The sequence below is a fragment of the Meriones unguiculatus genome, chromosome 2, assembly GCF_030254825.1.
Source record: "Meriones unguiculatus strain TT.TT164.6M chromosome 2, Bangor_MerUng_6.1, whole genome shotgun sequence".
In the NCBI taxonomy this organism is placed as follows: Eukaryota; Metazoa; Chordata; class Mammalia; order Rodentia; family Muridae; genus Meriones; species Meriones unguiculatus.
The window spans coordinates 90,392,504-90,413,839 of NC_083350.1; the positions used below are offsets into that span (position 1 = coordinate 90,392,504).

At 37.7% G+C, this 21,336-nt stretch overlaps 3 pseudogenes; 1 reads left to right on the forward strand and 2 right to left on the reverse strand.

The window, feature by feature from the left end:
• Nucleotides 1-1,966: 1,966 nt before the first annotated feature.
• LOC132652159 (olfactory receptor 4C15-like) lies at nucleotides 1,967-2,904 on the forward strand (annotated as a pseudogene).
• Nucleotides 2,905-14,697: 11,793 nt separating this feature from the next.
• LOC110539905 (olfactory receptor 4C15-like) lies at nucleotides 14,698-17,742 on the reverse strand (annotated as a pseudogene).
• Nucleotides 17,743-18,928: 1,186 nt separating this feature from the next.
• On the reverse strand, nucleotides 18,929-19,862 carry LOC132652520 (olfactory receptor 4C15-like; annotated as a pseudogene).
• Nucleotides 19,863-21,336: the final 1,474 nt, after the last annotated feature.

Sequence of the window (21,336 nt, forward strand, 5' to 3'; positions counted from 1 at the left end):
GTGTGTGGGTTTATTTCTCAGTCTTCTGTTCTATATCATTGATCCACCATTCTGTTTCTATGGCAGTACCATGATGTTTTTATTATTGTTGCTTTATAGTACAGCTTGAGATCAGGGATGGAGATCCCTCCAAAAGATCTTTTATTGTAGAGGACTGTTTTAGCAATTCTGGGTTTCTTGTTATTCTATATAAAGTTGAGAATTTTTCTTTCAAGGTTTGTAAAGAATTGTGTGGGTAACTTGATGGGAATTACATTAAATATGTAGACTGCTTTTGGTAAGATGACCATTTTTACTATGTTAATCCTGCCTACCCATGAGCATGGGAGATCTTTCCATCTTCTGATATCTTCTTCTATTCCATTCTTCAAAGACTTGAAGTTTTTTTCATACAAGTCTTTAACTTGCTTGGTTAAAGTTACACCAAGGTACTTTTTGTCCTCTGTGGCTATTGTGAAGGGTGTTGTTTCCCAAATTTCTTTCTCAGCCCATTTGTCATCTGTATACAGGAGGTCCACTGATTATTTTGAGTTAATTTTTTTATCCAGCCTCTCTGCTGAAGGTTTTTATCAGCTCTAGGAGTTCCCTAGAATAATTTTTGGTGTCATTCATGCATACTATCATATAATCTGCAAATAGTGATACTTTGACTTCTTTCTTTCCAATCAGAATCCCCTTGATCTCCATTAGTTGTCTTATTGTTCTATCAAGGAGTTCAAGAACTATGTTGAAGAGATATGGAGAGACTGGGTAGCCTTGCCTTGTCATGGATTTCAGTGGGATTGTTTCAAGTTTCTCTCCATTTAGTTTAATGTTGGTTATAGTCTTGGTGTATATTGCCTTTACCTAAATACAGTATGTTTATCCCTGATCTCTCCAGGACTTTAAACCTGAATGGATGTTGGATTTTGTCAAATGCTTTTTCAGCATCTAAGGAGATTATCATGTGTGTTTTTTTTTTCTTTCAGTTGTTTATATGGTGGATTACATTGATGGATTTCAGGATGTTCATTTTTAAAATGATGAATTAAAATTGATATCAAACTCTTTTTAGTATAGAACTAAAAACTCCCCAGAAACATTTCTGTATTATAAAGAATGAATTAATCCAATTTAAGTTTTAATTTATTCCAGACATCAAAGAAAATTTAAAATATGTCCTGAATTTCCATGTGCATTCCGAATTACAATCTAACACTTCCTCAGTTGGTACAGCATAGTATTTGGATATGTCCTGCCAGACATGATTAATCAATTGAATATAAGTTGTTCTTTTTATTTTCAAATATTTTATTCACAAAGAAAAAGTTTCATTTCTTAACATTTACAATTCACCTTGCAGAAATGTTCTTCATTTATATATAGACTAGCTGATGTTTTCTAACACTTCATACCAGAAGACTACTGGAGAATGAGAAAAGCTGACACATCAAAGATGAGCTGTTTCTTTCTTTACACCAAGCAGGTGATTTTCATCCCTTATAATAAAAATAAGGCTATTTTGAATGTTCAGTAATGTATCTCCACCACATTTATACCTGATTATCAACTGCTCCTTTGCATGATTTTCCATTTTTTAATCTAAACATCAATAGAATTAAGCAATATATGTTTGTATATCAGTGCACAGTCATATTAAAAGTAATGTAAAATTATTTGTATCATAAACATTTTTTCCATAATTACAGATTTAAATGACAACAGTTTTGACTGTTTGTATTATTTGACAGAAGGCTGTGTGGTAAAGTTACTGCTGTCAAGACTGACTCCTTAAGCCCAGTTCAAAACCCAGAGCCCACAGAGTAGAGAAAGAAATTACTTCTGCTAGTAGTTCTGTGAGCTCTACACAAAGACTGCAGCACCTGCATATGCCCATATACACACACCACAAAGTACAGAAGCATATACATATAAATGAATAAATACATATGTGAATAAAAATTATGTTAAATCTTTCTTGATAATCATGCCAAACCAAACTATTGTAACTGAGTTCATCCTCCTGGGACTTTCACAGAATGCAAAAATTCAGATAATGATATTTGTTGTATTCTTATTTTTCTATATTGCAACCATTGGAGGCAACATAATAATTGCAGTAACCATCCTCTGCACGCCTGCACTGCTTGGATCACCCATGTACTTCTTCTTGACATTTCTGTCTTTCTTGGATGCATGCATTACTTCAGTCATCACACCAAAGATGATCACTGACTCCCTCGCTGAGAGTAAAACCATCTCCTTTGAGGGCTGCATGACACAGATCTTTGCTGAACACTTCTTTGCTGCAGTGGAAGTAATTGTACTAATAGCCATGGCCTATGACTGATATGTAGCTATTTGCAAACCTTTACACTACTCTTCCATAATGAACTGGAGGCTCTGTGGCACTCTGGTGGAGGTAGCATGGACAGGGGGATTCTTGCACTCTATCATACAAATTATCTTCACTTTACAGCTGCCCTTTTGTGGACCCAATGTTATTGATCACTTCATGTGTGATTTCTTCCCATTACTGGAGTTGGCATGCACTAACACTTAGGTTTTTATGGACTCCTTGTGTTTGCCAATAGTGGGTCTATTTGCACCATAATTTTTTCTATGTTGCTTATCTCCTATCGTGTTATTTTGTTCTCTCTAAGAAGTCATAGTTCTGAAGGACTATGAAAAGCTCTCTCCACTTGTGGATCCCACATTGCTGTTGTTGTTTCATTCTTTGTTCCATGCATATTTATATATGCAAGATCTACGTCTGCATCTTCTTTTGAGAAAAAGGTAGCTGAGTTTGATGCCATCATGACTCCATTGCTCAATCCTATAATTTACACTTTTAGAAATAAAGAAATAAAAAGTGCCATTAGAAAAATATGGAAAAGATTTAGGGTGGTCTCTGATAAAATTTAAAATTTTACACTTACAAATTTCAATGGTCAAAACAAAGAAGTCAAGATTTACTTCAAGCACTTAATGATTCGTTCATTATACAGAAAAAGAAGACACCATTCTATAGAGAAAGCATCAATATTGCGGGCTAAAACTCTGACTTTAACTGGAGATTAATACTTGCAGTATGAGTTGTGGTAGTTTGAATATGATATTAGCTATAAGTGCTTGGAATTTGAATACTTGGTATTTAGCGGTGGCTGTTTGCAGAGAATTGGATGTGGACTTGATGTATGTCACTGGGGTTTCAGAAGAATTTCAATTCCAAATTAGCTCTCTCTGCTTCACATTTGATCTCTAACGTGAAGATCATATCTTCAAGATATGATCTCTAAGTTGCAGCAGCTGTCTGCTGCTTGCTTCATCTGTTTCTTCATCATGGACTCTTACCCTCTGGTCACATACCCCAAATAACTTCTTTCTTCTAGAAGTTGCTTTGGTCATGATGTTTTATCATAGGAATAGAAAGTAACTAATACATCAGTATTGTCATACAAAAATCTGTATGAATTAATTTTATAATTCTCTAACACAAATGAAATACAATATATAAGTTACCTATTAGAAAGTTTTAATGTAGTACTATGTTTTTTAAAACTCTTATTATATTTAGAATGTGTTGAAATTAAGAAAAAATATTCTGAAATCATGCTAAGTAAAAAGTATATTTATGTGACAATGTCATTGTAAAAGGCCAGAACCCAGAAATGTAGAGAGAAGAGAGAGATCAAGACACAAAAATAGGTGCTCTTGTATTATTTGCCTTAATTTATGAAGTCAGTCCAAAAATGCCTAGTACAAAATATGGTCAGCACTTCTTGGCTATTTCGCCAGATAAAATATGATTAGCCCTACCTGCTTATGGATGAGTATCTGTTGAGTCATATAACTACTGCATTTCAATCAGATATGAACGCAAATTCTCTAAAAAAACATTCATGAGCATCTCTCAGCCTCGACTAAGCACAAGCAGCTTCAAAAATAACTTGACTAGCAACACCAAGCAGAAGATGTTACTGTACTAAAGCACAATTTTTCACCTCCACAGAAAAGCAATAAAAAATATAGTAGCCAGTTAAAAAATACCTTGCTATTATATTGTATTTAATTAATGGTTGTTTTTTTTTTTAATTTTATTAGTTACACTTTATTCACTTTGTATCCCCCCATAAGTCCTTCCCTCCTCCCCTCCTGGTCCCACCATCCACCCCCTTCTTCACGCATGCCCTTCCCCAAGTCCACTGATAGGGGAGGTCCTCCTCTCCTTCCTTCTGATCTTAGTCTATCAGATCACATTAGAAGTGGTTGCATTGTCATCTTCTGTGGCCTGGTAAGGCTGCTTCCCCCCTCAGGGGGAGGTGATCAAAGAGCAGGCCAATCAGATTATGTCAGAGGCAGTCCCTCTTCCCTTTACTATGTAACCCACTTGGACACTGAAATGCCACAGGCAGTTGTAGGCATAGTGTCTGTGCAGGGGTTGTAGGTTATCTCCATGCCTGGTACTTGGTTGATTTTTATGGTTGATTTACTCAACTCTAATATGACCATTTTTGATACTTCATATATAAAAAATAATTTTTGTATAAAATTTAACACTTTAATTCTCATTTAAAATATTTGCACATTTCATTTTTACAAAAATATCTTACTTTACATTCTCACTATAAGAATTTTTGACCATGCAGTCTAACACCTGAGGCTAAGATGTCATAAATTCCAGTATAACCAATGGTTAACAATAGACTTCTAAAAACAGGCCCTCATAGGCCTTTACTTAAGTCCCATCTGCTTCACTATAAAAAGAGAATGGATGTAAAGTTGTTTCCTATTATCCTCAATTTTTAAATCCACTACTTTTTCTCTCCTTCTATCATTTGAAAGGAAAATTTGACTACGTGAAGTTACAGTGATTCAAAAAATAAGAAAATAATACCTATGGTCCCCAAGTACAGTGGCTGAAAACTTCAACAAGACTTACTGAGTCACTAACATGAGCCACATCTGGCTTCCATATAATTCACCTATTGGTTCTGCTCAGCCATGTTCCAACCATGATGATCAAGCACATTATACCTGGACATTTTCACTCCTTTATTGTTCCATATCTCATAAGGTGGCCATTCATGTACTCTAGCCTCTACTAACAATATATACTGTGATAAGAGAAAGTAATTCAAATTCCATCTTCCCAGAAAGCCTTCCCACATTTTCACAGTCAAATCACATTTTTGCCACTATTTTTCCACTGTTAACATGTTTGTGTTTTTAAAATCATGTAATTTCTAAATATATCTTCATTTTTTGCTTCAACATCTTCCATTAATTTACTATTATTTTATTATTGCGATCAATTTTTTAAGTCTTAAAAAATTATGTTCATTTATTTAGCACATTGGAGCCATAACAGTTAAGATGGTTGTTAGAAGGCAATCTGTGGAATTAAATATTTCCTTTGAGCCCTGAAGATCAAACTCGGATCATTGGGCTTGGTGGTAAGTGCCTTTACTCTCTGGGGCAGCGCCCTAAGAGTGCTTAGTTTTTTGAGACAGATATCTCTGTAGTAAAAAGTTGGTCTTGAGCTCTCAGGCTGATGTACTAGCAATGGTCCTTCTGTTTCAGCCTGCTACGAGTTAGGAGAGTAGATGTGAGCCACAATGGCCACTTTTACAAAATCATAAAAAATAATTTAGTATAATTCTGCTTTGTGCATTTCAAGCTAAACTGGGAAAATGGTAGAGGGAAATCAAAGAACCCTTGGAAGAAGAACCCAGTCTATTAAACTTTGTAGTGTTCCACCCCAGGTAGCAAATTACAAGGTGTGGCCAGGATAAACTCCAGAAGCCAGAGTCAGATAAAAGAGAAAGCCATTTTATCCTCAGATGTGATAGTTCTCAAGACTCAGGCAATAGATGTAGAGGAAAGTAAAATAGCAAAAAAAAAAAAAAAAATCTTAATAATTGGAGATAGAAAAATGATCGAGGGAGAGGGCAGTGAAATACCTAGGATATGAAAAATAAGTCAAGATTCATGGTAAAAATTTTAATAGTTTGGAATGAAGAGCCGTGGTAAGATTTTGAGCAAAGTTAATGACCTTATATGATTTAAATGTCATTTTTATTCTTTTAATTCTGTATTATGGAAGATTCTCTCACTATAGCCTTCTTTCAACTATGTAGACATAGTTCAATTTCCTTTTTCTACTTTGATAAAATGTGTTTTTATAAAAACAATACAGTAACTATAATAAGCCAACTTAATATTACCATGGCTGATCTAATGCCAGAGAGCTAATAAGCTTTAATTAATTTCTTCATGCCCAAGCAAAATCAACATAGAAGATGACATGTAAATGAGAGTCATTAAATTTTCTTGAAAGAATATTGCAATATTCTATTCATTAAGCTGGTAAAAACTGGGTATCAGTTTTTATTATCCTTTTGCTGAATATCATGATTTCATTTCATTACATTCATTTCATGTAATGGTCAGAGTCTTCACTGAAAATAAGTGCTAAAATAATAATAATGGTTGAGCAAATGTCCTTGTTGTATACTTGAGCATATTTTGGATATTTGCCTAGGAGTGTTATAGCTGGATCTTGAGGTAGCACTGTTATGCCTAGGTCACAAGATCCACAAGAGACCACCAGGAGTCGAGTCCTATGCAAAACACATGAGAACCTTTATATTATAAGCTGTAGCTTGGGTTCAGACCCTCACAGATGCTGTGGTTGAGACCAGAGAGCCCCCAGTTCAGGGTAGGTGGTGATTTAAAGTTTCCAGTCCCTCCCTGCATGCCCAAAGCAAGGGAATTCCTGCCTGGCAAGACTATATTGGTTGAAACACAAATGGGGATATTGCATTTTAAACTGATTGGCTATAGGAAGGCTCCAAGGGAATTGATGGTCTAGCTTCCCTTGTTTGGCTGTCCTAGGGCAAAAATCTGGACCTATTTCCTACCTATCTCTAGTGGGCAGGAAAAGAATGCAATAAGACTGGTTCCTACCAGCAGGTGACTGGACATGTCTCCACCTGTCTGGCCTTTGTTCAGGCTTGTGCTTTAAACTTTAAACCAATAACTCAAAACACTAATTTTTAATTCTTTGGTCTCTCAGCACTATTCCTAATTTTCTGAGAAAGCAACAGATTGTTTTCCAAAGTGGTTGTACGAGTTTGCATTCCCACCAGCATTGGAGGAGGGTTCCTCTTGTTCAACCATGTTTGTAGAAGCTTTATTCTTTTTTAATTAAATTTTTAATTTTTAATATTATTTACAGCTTATTAACTTTTTATCCCAGCTGTGCCCCTCTCCCTCATTTCCTCCTAATCCTACCCACCCTCCCTCGTCTTCTCTCTACCTCTTTCCAAGACCACTGATAGGGGAGGACCTCCTCCTCTTTCATCTGACCCTCACTTATCAGGTTAATAGCCATAATCTGGAAACAACCAGATGTCCCTCAATGGAGGAATGGATATAGAAATTATGGTACATTTGCACAACAGAATACTACTCAGCAGTTAAAAACAAGAAAAATCATGAAATTTGTAGGCAAATGGATGGAACTAAAAAAGATCATCCTGATTGAGGTATCCAAGAGGCAAAAAGACACATATGGTATATACTCACTTATAAGTGGATAATAGACATATAATATAGGATAAACACACTAAAATCTGTACGGCTAAAGAAGGTAAGCAAGAAGGAGGACCCTGGATATGATGCTCAATCTAAAGGAATTAAGGAATGGCAGGGTGGTTCCATTTTGTTTCTCAGACTCTATCTTAAGTTGACTGTCCTTGGAGTGACTTGGCCCCTACCTCACCCCCTGTTCTGACAAGGGCCACCTGGCTCTCCACCGTGCAGGTTGTCACAGGTTGTCATGGATACCACAGAATGTGTTAATAGATAACTATAATCAGGCCTCCACTCCACAAGTTGTCTTAAATACCACAGAATGTGTTAAATACCATAGAAATGTGTTAATGAATCTTCCACCCAGCAGACTATCATATAGATATCTTAGATATCTTGTGGTTTGACCAGGTGGCTTGGAACAATTAGCCTAAAGGTCACCTTGCTTGCTGAACCAACCTACCCAATGTTACCCTTCTATGTAATGCCAATGCTTAGAATTCCCTGCTTGTGGTTTTTCCCTTTAAAAACTCACTTTCTAACCTGTTACTTCAGGGAAGATTGGCAGCTGAGCTTAAGATTGAATAAAGATCCTCTTTTGCTTTTCAATGGACTGGACTCTTAGTGGTCTTTTGGGATCTCTGGAATAGGGCACAAATCCTTATTTAGAAAGGCAAAGAGGATAGACATTGGAAGAGGGAGAAAACAGGGAAACAGGGAACAGGACAGAAGCCTACCACAAAGGGCCTTTGAAAGAATACCTAGCCTGGTATCAAAGCACATGCTGACACTCATAGCCAAACTTTGGGCAGAGTACAGGGAATCTTACCAAAGAAGGGGGAGATAGAAAGACCTGGAGAGGAAGGGAGCTCCACGAGAAGAGCAACAGAACAACAACAACAAAAAATGTGGGGCCCAGGGGTCTGAGACTGATACTCCACCCAAGGACAATGCATGGAGATAACTTACAACACCTGCACAGATGTAGTCCATGGCAGCTCAGTCTCTATGTTTGCCTACTAAGGGGAACAGGGGATGTCTCTGACATGAACTCAATGGCTGGCTCTTTGATCACCTCCCCTTGAGGTGGGTGCCACCTTACCAGGGCACAGAGGAAGACAATGCTGCCAGTCCTGATGAGACCTGATAGGCTAGGGTCTGATGGAAAGAGAGGAGTGTTAAGATTTTGGAACTAAACCTGCTTCTGGGTTGCCTAGCAACTTGTGATGTCATCATGTGTTGCCTGCCAGGTGGCCACACCTGGAAGGCATGGTTACCTTGCCCCTAAAAGGGACAACCTGACACATGGTCCCTCTCTTGGTCCTTTCTCTCTTGGTCCCTCTTGCTCCTGGCCTCTTGGCCTTCTCCCCTTTCTCTATTGGGGCACCTCCTTGTCTCTCTTTTTCCTTCTCTCTTTCCCCTCTATCTCTCTCTTTTCCCCCATATTATCCTGCTTCCCCCTTCTCTACTTCTCTTCATATCCACCTAATACACCACTTTCATATAAGATCTGTTGTATGCCTAATCATCATTATGTAATCTGTCCCATAATATTACAAGGAGGACCTCCCCAATTAGTGGACTTGGGGAAAGGCATGGGAGGAGAGGGAAGGAGGGTGGAATTGGGAAGGGTGAGGGAATAGGCTACAGCTGGAATACACAATGAAAAAATTATAACAAATAAAAATAAATAAATAAAAAGGGAAAAATTATAATGTGCTTAAGTTAGATGTATGACAGAACAGAATTAACCTGTGTTGTTTGGAACATTAAAATCAGAATGAGGTTTTATTTTGGAGTTGTTGTTTTTTTTGTTTTTTGTTTTTTAAATATTGGATGCATAGTTCCATTAAGTAACTGGGTAAGCAGCCCCAGATATCCATTCCTCAAACTAATTCTCAGGAACAAATGAGATATCACATTAAGAACCACTATGTGAAGAGAGAAGGATTAGGTCCTTCTAATTGGCAGACAGATAGACAAGCAAGGAGATGTCAGAAGAGCATCTATCACTTCCCTACCTTTGTTATACACTTGTTCCAATAAAATGCACATACTTTGATGAGATGTTTTGAAGCCAGATCTTAATTCCTCACATTCTTTCCATTGAAAAGCTAAAAAATCATTTATGTGTCTTTGACATGCTTGTCTACATGAAATATTAAGAAGGACAAAAAATATCACACACACAAACAATCACACACACACACACACACACACACACCAATAACAACAAAAATGGGGAAATGCAGCTAAGTTTGAAAAGTTACCACTGTTCTAGGGTCACAGTCCCTAGAGGGGAACTGGCTACTATTGTTTTCCTAAGTGGTCTCTTTTTCAAACTGCTTTCTAAACACTTACAAGATCTGCATAACATTGAGCCTCAAGTAATCCATTTTGGGGACCTTACTCTTCTCTAAGAAACTATTGATAGTTAATAGTTGTTGGAGGGGTATGTCTTATTTTAGGGTTGCAAGCACTGAGGAATTGCCCTTGCTCTTGTAAAAAAACTTCCTTTTTATACTCTGAAGGGAAACTCTGATTATACTTGTTGAGCCTCAGATAAAAAGATGTGAGAATAATAGAGAGATTTGTCGGGAAGAAGAATTAAGCTGGGAGAGAAAGGGAGAAGAAAGTGGAGAATAGTGTGAAAAATTGACTAAAATTCGTAATATAAACACGACATTTCCAAACATTAAAAAATTATAGTGAAATAAAGTTCAATGATCTCTGTTGATAATTGTTTGAGTTCAATTATATTCAGCTGTATTACAAAGTTTAGGAATATTAAAATCCTCTCCAGCATGTGTTGTCAACTTGAGTTTTTGATCTTAGCCATTTTGATGGGGTTAAGGTGAAATCTCAGGGTTGTTTTGATTTGCATCTCCCAGGCTTACTGCATTCTTTTCCTGCCCACTAGAGATACAATTGCTAGGAAATGGGCCCAGATTGCCAGGTCAGAACTGTTTGTGGTCTTGTCTCCTAAAGTAAACCAATCATTTCAAAAGTCAATTTCCCTTACCTAATCATGTAACACCAAGGCATGTAATTTCCTGCTTCCGTTTTTTTCCCCCTTTAAAAAAAGAGGGTGGGATGGTGAGATGGGAGGGGATGGGGAAGGGGGCTATAAAGGGGATACAAAGTTATTAAACTGTAATTTATGTAAGAAGTGGGAAATAGTAGGTTATGGAGAGGACAGGAACCTCACAAGGAGAGCAACACAACCAGAAAATTTGAACACAGGGGTCTTTAAACTTTAAAATAATAGCCACTGATTTTTAATCCTTTGGTCTCTCATCAGAAATGTAGGTCCGGTGCTGCAATATTGGCTCTTGTATCTTAGGGGTAACTGACAGCTGTCTAATTGTACTTAAAGCTCATTCAATATGAAACAAAAATTCAATCTTGGTACTCTAAACCTAGCCAATGACCTTTGTCTATTGAGGGCATAGACCCTAAAAGAATACTATTGCTGTTTCCTTAAATTAACAGAGTTTTCAGCAATATTTGAAATATTTTATGTATTTATTTATTATCCATGAATAGGTGTAGCTCTCACCCCTCCACAAAGAAGCCATGCACAATGGAGAGTGGAGAGAACAACTCACTGTGGAGTGCCTATCTCCAGTTGATACATTATTTACAACAGTGTCCTACACTTATGTGTTAGTAAAATTGGCAAGAAGGGTGGGAAAGTTAAAAGAACCAGAGGATTGGACATCTGCTGAACAAGTATCTCTTAGACATGACAGGGATGGAGCATCCATGGAATCACAACAAAACAGTTCCCTAAACAAGAACTGTGTAGGAATTGAGCACTTTAGCAAGAGTCCTCCCTCTTGATTAGTTTCTTTAGGTATACAGATTTTAGTAGGTTTATCTATATTATATGTATATGTGAGTGAGTATATGTGCATCTTTCTGCTTCTAGGATAGCTCACACAGGATGATCTTTTCCATATCCCACCATTTACCTGCAAATTTCATGATTTCCTTGCTTTTTATTGCTGAGTAATATTCCATTATGTAGATGTACCACAATTAATGCTCAATTCCTACCCATAAAGGCAAAGAGGCTGAACATCAGAAAAGAGGGAACAAGTCAGGAGCCTGACACAGAGGACCTCTGAAAGGCTCTGCCCTGAAGACTATCAATGCCAATGCTGAGACTTATGGGCAACCTTTGGGCAGAGTGCAGGAAATCTTAGGAAAGAAGTGGGAAACAGTAAGTTCTGGAGAGGACAGGAACTCCACAAGGAGAGCAACAGAATCCAAATATCTGCGCACAGGGGTCTTTCCTGAGACTGATACTCCAACCAAGGACTATGCATGGAGATAACTAAGACCCCTACACAGATGTAGCCCATGGTAGTTCAGTATCCAAGCGGGTTCCATTTTAATAGGAACAGGGACTTTCTCTGACATGAACTGATTGGCCTGCTCTGTAATTACCTCCCCCTGAGGGAGAAGCAGCATTACCAGGCCACAGAAGAAGACAATGCAGCCACTCCTGATAAGACCTAATTGACTAGGATCAGAAGGAAGGAAAAGAAGACCTCACCTATCAGTGAACTTGGGGAGGAGCATGCATGCAGAGGAGGAAGAGGGAAGGAACCATAGAGGGGATACAAAGTGAATGAAGTGTAATTAATAAAGAAAAAAAAGAACTGTGTAATGACAATAGTGGTGCATGTGTCAATGTGGATGGGGAAACTCTCTTAAGGTCGTAGCCCTAGAGAAAGAGCTATAGAAAATCAATGGCTGCTGAGACAGATAAATAATATTTTCCAGGGATAAGCTTCCTGATTGGTTATCTAACCTTAAATAGTCAACCTTAAATACATATACATATGAACCACTGTTTGTATATGTAATGTATAAGGTATTTGTTTAAAAATCTTCACAATTACAGAAGAGGTCATGAATTTGAAAGGGAATGGGGGCATAGGGGGGTCTTAGAGAAGTGAGAAGGACTCTTGAAAATGATGTAAATATAGTACATGTGTAACCATGCTCTTTAGAAGATGAAATCAGAAGTAGCGCCTGCTGTGAAACAGACAGATGGTAAGCAATGATATTTTGTAAGGATATTTTTCTGGCATGTTTGAAAGCTTTTGTTACACATCGGTCTGATGTGACCTGTACACTTGGTTCAGACCCAATGTTTTAGACTCAAATTGCAATCCTTCATAAACTTTCCAGTTGAAGATCTATATGTGTGTTTTGGCTCTGGAATAAATAAAAACTTTAAAATTTTTATTTTATTTATTATTATTAAATTCTATACATGCATACAATGTTCATTGATCATATCCATCCCCCATTTCCTCTTGAACTTTCTCCAGACTCCCTCATACCTTCCTCAAAAGTTTATGTTCTCTTTTATAACTCTGTATTTGTTTATCCCTCTTAGCCTAATTAGTGCTACCTATAAACACATAACCATGTGGTCATTAACTGTGGCCTAAGAAAAACACCATTGTCACAATTCTAAAGAAAATAACTCTACCTGATATACCATCAACAGTCAATAGCCCCTCAACTAAGTGTGAAGTTTCAGGAGCCCTTTCTTCTACTCCTCAATGGAGTCTTCCATTGATTTAATCTCATGTAAGTCTTGTATAAGTGACCACAGCTACTGTGAGTTCATATGTGCAATAGGCATGTCATTTCCAGAAGAGAGCTTTTCACCACATCCCCATTTGTTGATTTTATATTTTCCTATTCAATGTTATCTTTATAAAAATCTGAATGTATTTTCACTTGAGTGCACAAAATTATGAATATTAAAGTACCAAACAAATTAAAAGGTTTTACTCTTCTTTTTGGAGCATTTATTTTAGGTTTTTTGTTTGTTTGTGGGTTTTTTTTGTTTTGTTTTTTTGACAGGGTTTCTCTATGTAGCCTTGGCTGTCCTGGACTCACTTAGTAGACCAGGCTAGCCTCGAACGTACAGCAATCTGCCTGCCTCTGTCTCTCTGACTTCTGTGATTACAAGCATGTGCCACCATTTCTTGCTGTCTTACTCTTTTGAAAATTACCATTGACTATGGTTTCTCTGAGATCTTTTCCCTGTATAAAAGGTGAGAAATATGTGCTCACTTTGTTAGCATCTTAGCCCCATCACGTCCAGTAAAGTATTATTTAACACTTAGGTTATGCTTCAATAAGATAAATCTATGGACAAGATCACAGAATCCATTGGAATGGTATAATCACAGGAGAAACTCACACATGATCAGGATGGTCAATCATATTTTATATGTTAAGAAATTCAAGAATTAACTTAAATTGTATACAAATATAATGGAGCAACCTTAATACTGAATTCACATGAGACAGAACACCTATATTTCAGATTCTGTTTATTCCTCCTTTGTGCTTCTAGGTTCTCATGATCACAGTTACTTACAGAAAGATATTTTAGTATAGTTTATTTCTAATTTAAACCACATGTTTACCAACAAATATTTTCCTAAAACATAGAATGAATGGCAAGCAATTTTTATAGCTAAATCTTTTCTGTTTTGTCTCTTTTTTTATATATTTATGAGAGTTCAAGTTGAGCTGGCTTCATTTTTCATTGACAATACTAAGTAGTCAATTCTTCATGAAAGTTTGATCAGTTTTTACCTTCATGTTATTGCATTCTCTATGGAATTATGCTATCTCTTTCAAAAGAATGAATAAGTCATAAATTATTTAACATAGTAAATATGTTGACTTCTTTGTTACTTATAAATGTAATTGCTCCTTCTCATGTATATGTGTGTGTGCATGTGTATGCATGCACATTACATGCATGCACAGTGGTGCAGGAGCATGTATGTATCACCTGAAAATCTGTGTAAAGCTCAAAGGAGAAAATTAAACATCTACATATAACCCCTACTACATTATTTCTTTGACATCAAGTCTCTACCTGAACCTTTAAATTCTTTTGATAAAATATCTCTCCAGTGATCCTCTGGAACCTGTCTCCACTTCACCAGCCCTGAGTTTAAGTTGGGTTAACATGCCTGGCTTCTGCATAGTGCTGGGAATCTGAACTAAGTTCCTCATGCTTACACAAGAAGTACTCTTACCCACTGAGTCATCTACCAAGTGAATAAATACAATATCTTAAGATATACCATAAGCCATTATTAATCTCTTCCACAATTTCCTGATGGCATTTTTCATTTCCTTGTTCCTGAAAGTGTAAATCATAGGATATAGCAATGGCGTGAGGATGGTAGCAAACAGAAACACATTTTTTTCAGAGAAGAAGGCAGATGTAGGCCTTGCATATATTATTATGCAAGGGACAAAGAACAAAACCACCACACTAATGTGGGATCCACAGGTAGAGAGAGCCTTACACCTTCTATCAGAACTATGGGCTCTCAGAGAGAACAAGATGACACCATAGAAAACAAGCAACAAGGAGAAGATAATAATGCAAAAAGATCCACTGTTTGCAACCACCAAAATGACAAAAATATGTGTATCAGTGCAGGCAATCTTCATTAATGAGAACAAGTCACACAAGAAGTGATCAGTTACATTGGGATCACAAAGGGGCAGATGCAAAATGAAGATAATTTGTATGATAGAATGCAAGAAGCCCCCTGTCCAGGCCACCCCCACAGGAACTCCACAGAGTTTTCTGTTCATGATGGAAGAGTAGTACAAGGCCTTGCAAATGGCCACATAGTGATCACAGGCCATGGATATCAAGATAATCTACACCAGTAAAGAAGTGCACAGCAAATACCTGATGGGGACAGAAGCTCCACAAGGAGAGCAACAGAACCAAAAGTCTGGGTTAAGGAGTCTTTTTTGAGACTGATACTCCAATCATGCATGGAGATAACCTAGAGCCCCTTCACAGATATAACCCATAATAGCTCAGTCTCCAAGTGGGTTCTGTAGTAATGGAAACAGGGACTGTCTCTGACATGAACTCAGTGGGTGGCACTTTGATCACCTTTCCCCTGAAAGGGGAGCAGCCTTACCAGCCCACATAGGAAGACAATGCTGCCAGTCCTGATGAGACCTGATAGGCTAGATTAAAATCTAAGGGGAGGAGGACTTCCCCTTTTAGTGCCTGATTCGAGAGACCCGGAAAGAGCACTAAAAGTCGAGTCCAATTCAAATCACAGGAGGATCGTTTTTCCAAGCTTAAGCTTGGGCCGCCACTCTTCCTTGAAGTAACATGTTAGAAAGTGAGGCCCTCTGCCAAATGTTTGGTTATGTCAGGGAATCATATGAAAGAAGGGGGAATTAATATGACCTGGAGAGGAAAGGAGCTCCACAAGGACCAAATATATCTGGGCACAGGGGTCTTTTAGGAGACGGTTTCTCCAACCAAGGACCATGTATGGATATAATCTAGAACCTATGCTTTGATGTAGTCCATGGTAACTCAGTATCCAAGTGGGTACCCTAGTAAGGGAAACAGGGACTATTTCTGATATGAACTCAATGGTAGGCTCTTGGACCTCCCCACCCCCCAAGGGAGGAGCAGCCCTGGTAGGCCACAGAGGAGGACTTTGCAGCCAGTCCTGAAGATAACCAGTAAGCAAGGGTCAGATGAAAGGGGAGGAAGTCCCTTTCCAAGTCCCTATCAGTGGACTTGGAAAGAGGCAGGAAGTGTGGGATTGGGTGGGTATGAGGGAGCAGGATACAGCTGGGATACAAAGTTAAAAAAATGTAACAAATAATAAAAATAAATAAATAAAAAAGAAAGTGAGGCCCTGATTCTTGAGGTAGCCGGAGTTTTTAAAGGAAAAGGGCAAGTGGGGAATTCCAACCCTTGGCATTACAAAGAAGGGTAAGTTTTGCATGAGGGGTTCAGCTTTCAAGATGACCTTTAGGCTAATTGTTTCAAGCCACCTGGCCAAACCAACAGATATCTAAGATACCTGTATGATGGCCTGCTGGGTGGAGTGGAGGACCCACTAACACATTCTGTGGCATTGATAACAACCTGACAACCTGTAGGGTTGAGACCTGATTATAGTTATCTATTTACACATCCTGTGGTATTCATGACAACCTTCAGGGTGGAGGGCAATGTGGCCCTTCTCAGAACCCAAAAGTGGGGGTCAAGTCACTCCAAGGTCAGTCAATTTAAGAAAGAATCTAAGAAACAAAATGGAGCCACCCCTGCCATCCTCAGTTCCTTTACCCTATCAGTGGACTTGGGAAAGCACAAGAGAGGAATGAGGGAGGGTGGGATTGGGATGGGATGGAGGAGGTAGCTTCAGATGAAATACAAAGTGAATAAGCTGTAATTAATAAAAAAAATACATCTAAAACAAAAGAAATACAATCCCATCTGTGGTGGGCATGTTTGTGCACAACTTTAATCCTGTACTTCATAAACAGAGGCAAACATGTTCCTGAGAGTTTGAATCCAGCTGAGTGTACATAGTCAGTCAAGGATGTAGAGTGAGACTCTGTGGGAAATCCCATGGACACATATTAAGTTTGAAAAATAATATAAGGTTTCTAATAATATACGGTTTCTATTATGTTCATCTCTCTATATTTCTAGTTGGTGTAATCTCAATGTCACTAAAACCTTGAAATATTTTTAGTTTATTTCTTTTCCCAATTTCAAGACAAAATTTTATATGAATGGAGTCTAGGTTCAGCCTGGACAGGTTCTTGTTTGTTTGTTTGTTTGTTTGTTTGTTTGTTTTTTGGTTCAGTCTTTGTGAGCACCTATGGTCCCAAATTAGTTTACTCTAATAGGTAAATAGTTTACGCTAATAGTTTACTCTAGTAGGTCTTCTTGTGGTGTCTTTGACACCTCTGGCTCCATTTCCTTCCTCCAATACTTCTAAAAAATTCCCAAACCTCTCTCTTTTCTTTGGCTCTGGGTCTCTGCATCTGTTTCCATCAGCTGCTGGATGAAGCCGCTCAGAAGATATTTATACTAAGCTCCTGTCTGAAAGCATAGTTGAGTATCATTAGTAGAACCAGGGTTTGGCTCTTTCCTATGGGGTGTTTCTCAAATTTGGCCAGTCATTGGATTGGCATTCCCACAGTCTCTGCTCCAACCTTTGTACTTTTTGTAGGTGAGACATATTTTGGGTAGATTTTATGGGTGGGTTGGTGTTCCCCTCCCTCCACTGGAAGTCCCACCTTGTTATATGAAGTAGCTACTTCAAGCTTCATATCTCCTGCTGCTTCTAGTAGTCTCACCTAGGGTCACCTCCATAGACCCCAGGGAGTCTTTCCTGTCCAAGAGATAACCCCACACACACTGACTGCTGTTCTCTTTCCCAGTCTTCCCTCTCCACCCCACCAACCCCTGATATCTCTACACCTGAACCCCACCTAAGTTCTCCTTTCTATTCCTTTTCCCACTCACTTCCCTCCTTCCATCTACTCAGATATCAACCAAAACACATTCGTTCCATCAACTAATTTTAAGAGATATTCAAATAGTTAAATTTCTTTTAATATTGCCTTAGATTTATGACATATAGTTCAATTATTTTAAAATCTTTACTGTTTAGAATATTTGTGAATAAATAAAAGTATTCCACTCTAAAACTAATCAGATCTCTGATATATATAACTCATGAGTTATGAAAAAGGATAAAATGCTATATTATTTTACTCCCAATTCAGTCAATGACTTATTTGTTTTTATTGATGGTTAAGTATATCAATTCTGAAACTATAAAATTTAAAGGGAAGCTTCGCAGCATCTTTCTGAATGTCAATTTCAACTCTATATATGATCATTTAATGTTTATATTCAATTAATAGTGAAAATTTTATCTCATAAACGAATTTCTCATATATATCTTAATACATTATTGATAGAATAGTTTCATGTGCTTCTCTATAAGGAGTAATCATGAAGGGCTTTTATGAGTAAATATGGTTTTACTTTGTGGTTTACCTTAAGTTTACTAAGTATAATTGTTTTATTTGTTGTATTTGTTATGTGTATGAATGTGTGTATGTGTGTGTGTGTATTTGTGTGTGTGTAATGTATGTGAACATGAAGAAAATGCTGGTAGCCATGCACATTCCTGCAGAACATTCAGGAGTAATGAATATCTATCTCTATATCTATATCTATCTCTATGAGATAGAGATATTTTTTCTATCTCATTTCCTTGAGAAAAATATTCCTGGTTGACTGAGTTTTGAACTAGCTATGTTATTCACAGATTAGTTGTCCAGTTCATTCTTGGGGTCTGCCTGGTTCTGATTTACCCACAGTGCATTAACGATGACCTACCATAATTGGCTTTGGACATCAGTGGTAAGTATCCTCATTCTTACACAGCAAAGACTTTTGTCCACTCAGCCATTTCCTCAGTACTAGAAATACAATGTTTTAATACTAATCATGAACCTCTATCAGTTTCTTCCAGATTTTCCTGATGGCATTTATCATTTCCTTATTTCTGAAAGTGTAAACCACAGGATTGAGCAATGGTGTCAGGACATCTGTAAACACAAATACATGTTTCTAGAAAGAGAATGCAGATGTAGGTTGTGCATATATTAATATACAAGGAACAAAGAAAAAAACTACAACAGTAATATGGGATCCACAAGTGGACAGAGCTTTATACCGCCCTTCAGAGCTGTGGGCTCTCAGAGAGAACAAGATGACACCATAAGAAACAAGCAAATAGGAGAAAATAATTATGCAGATTGAGCCACTGTTAGCAAACACCAAAATGAAAAAAAATGTGTGTGTCAGTGCAGGCAAGCTTCAGCAATGGGAACAAGTCACATATGAAATGATCAATGATATTGGGTCCACAAAAGGGCAGCTGCAAAGTGAAGGCAATTTGTATGATAGAATGCAAGAATCCTCCAGCCCAGGCCACGCACACCAGAATGCCACAGAGCCTCCTGTTCATGATGAAAGAGTAGTGCAAGGGTTTGCAAATGGCCACATAGCGATCATAGGCCATGGCTGCCAGGATAATCACCTCCACTGAAGAAAGACAGTGCACAGCAAAAATCTGGGTCATACAGCATTCAAAAGAGATGGTCTTCTTCTCATAAACCAAGTCTATGATCATCTTCGGTGTGACAACAGAAGAGACACAGGCATCTACAAAGGATAGGAATGCCAAGAAGAAGTACATGGGGGAGCCGAGCAGCACAGGACTATAGAATATGGTCACCACAACTATCATGTTGCCCACAGGAGTTGCAAGATAGACCAATAAAAATATAACAAATGATATTTTCTCAATTTGGGGGTTTTGTGAAAGCCCCAGGAGTATGAACTCATTGACGAAGCTCTGGTTTTGCATGTTCTCCAGAGGAAAGAATGGTGTATTTATGAGACTCTGTAATTATAAGAAAAACACACATCATATAAATTTATAGTATTAGCATCGACAATGTAGCATATCTTTTTTCAAAAATTATCTTTATTGATTTTATTACTCTTCAAATCAATACATAAAAGAAAATATAATCAGATACCATGCAGAACTGATGTAGAAAATTTTGAATAATTTTAAATAGCCACAATTTTAATATTTGGGATAAAACCATCTATTTGAGCTTTCAGTTTTTATCAATCTCTAAATTTTTTTTTTTTTAGTAAAATATTGGAAGGCTCCCTGATTCTGCCCAAAGTTTGGCCATAAGTCTCAACATCTGCTTTGATAGTCTGCAGGGCAGAGCCTTTCAGAGGAATCTTATGAAAGAAGTGGGAAATAATAGTAAGATCTGGAGAGGACAGGAGGACAAAAAGAAGAGCAACAGAGCCAAAAAAAATTGAACACAGGGGTCTTTTCTGAGACTCATACTCCAACCAAGTACCATGCAGGGAGATAACCTAGAACCCCTGAACAGATGTAGCCCATGGCAGTTCAGTGTCCATGTGAGTTCCATAGTAATGGGAACAGAGACTGCTTCTGACATGAACTGATTGGCCTGCTCTTTGATCACCTCCCCCTGAGTGGGGAGCAGCCTTACCAGGCCACGGAGGAAGACAATGCAGCCACTCCTGATGAAACCTAAGAGACTAGAATCAGAGGACAGAAAAAGAAACCCTCTCCTACCAGTGGATTTGGGGAGGGGAGTGTGTGGAGAAGGGGGGAGGGAGAAATTGGGAGGGGAAGAGGGAGGGAACTAGAGGGGGGGATACAAAGTAAATAAAGTGTTAAAAAAAAGAGTCTCACAGTGCTGTGATCAAGGTGTTGGACAGGATTAAAAGCTACCTGTATCACCGTGAGTCTAAAGCACTCCCAACCTGAGCAATGTCAATTTGATCATCCTTTAGTACCATGTGAGTTTTCAATAAAATTTAATGTTATGATCATGCTTTCTTTACTACCCATAAAAAGAAAATATTGAAAGGCATTTAGAAACTCTACCTTAATAATGAACCAAAAACTACACTTTATTAATCATGTCTACCATTTGCATGAAACAAGTCAGGGCTGTGTTATCTACAATATTGGAATGAAACTTCATCTACTAATAAACAAAGATATAAAATGTACCTTGAAAATCCTGACAACATTTAAATTTTTGTTTGAAAGCGTGAAGTGCTTTAGAGTTCAAATCAAGTAATTTGCTCTTCATAACACAAAACGTCCAGTACAACAGTAATTACCATTAACATGATGCTAATGAAAAAAATTGTTGAAAATTCACTGTGGTTCATCAATTTACAATGTTGCCAGTGCTTTCTAAAAATCATGCTGTTGTCAGGATGACTAAATGAGGTGGAAAAACACACCTATACCAGACTCAGCCTCCTTGTCAATAATACCT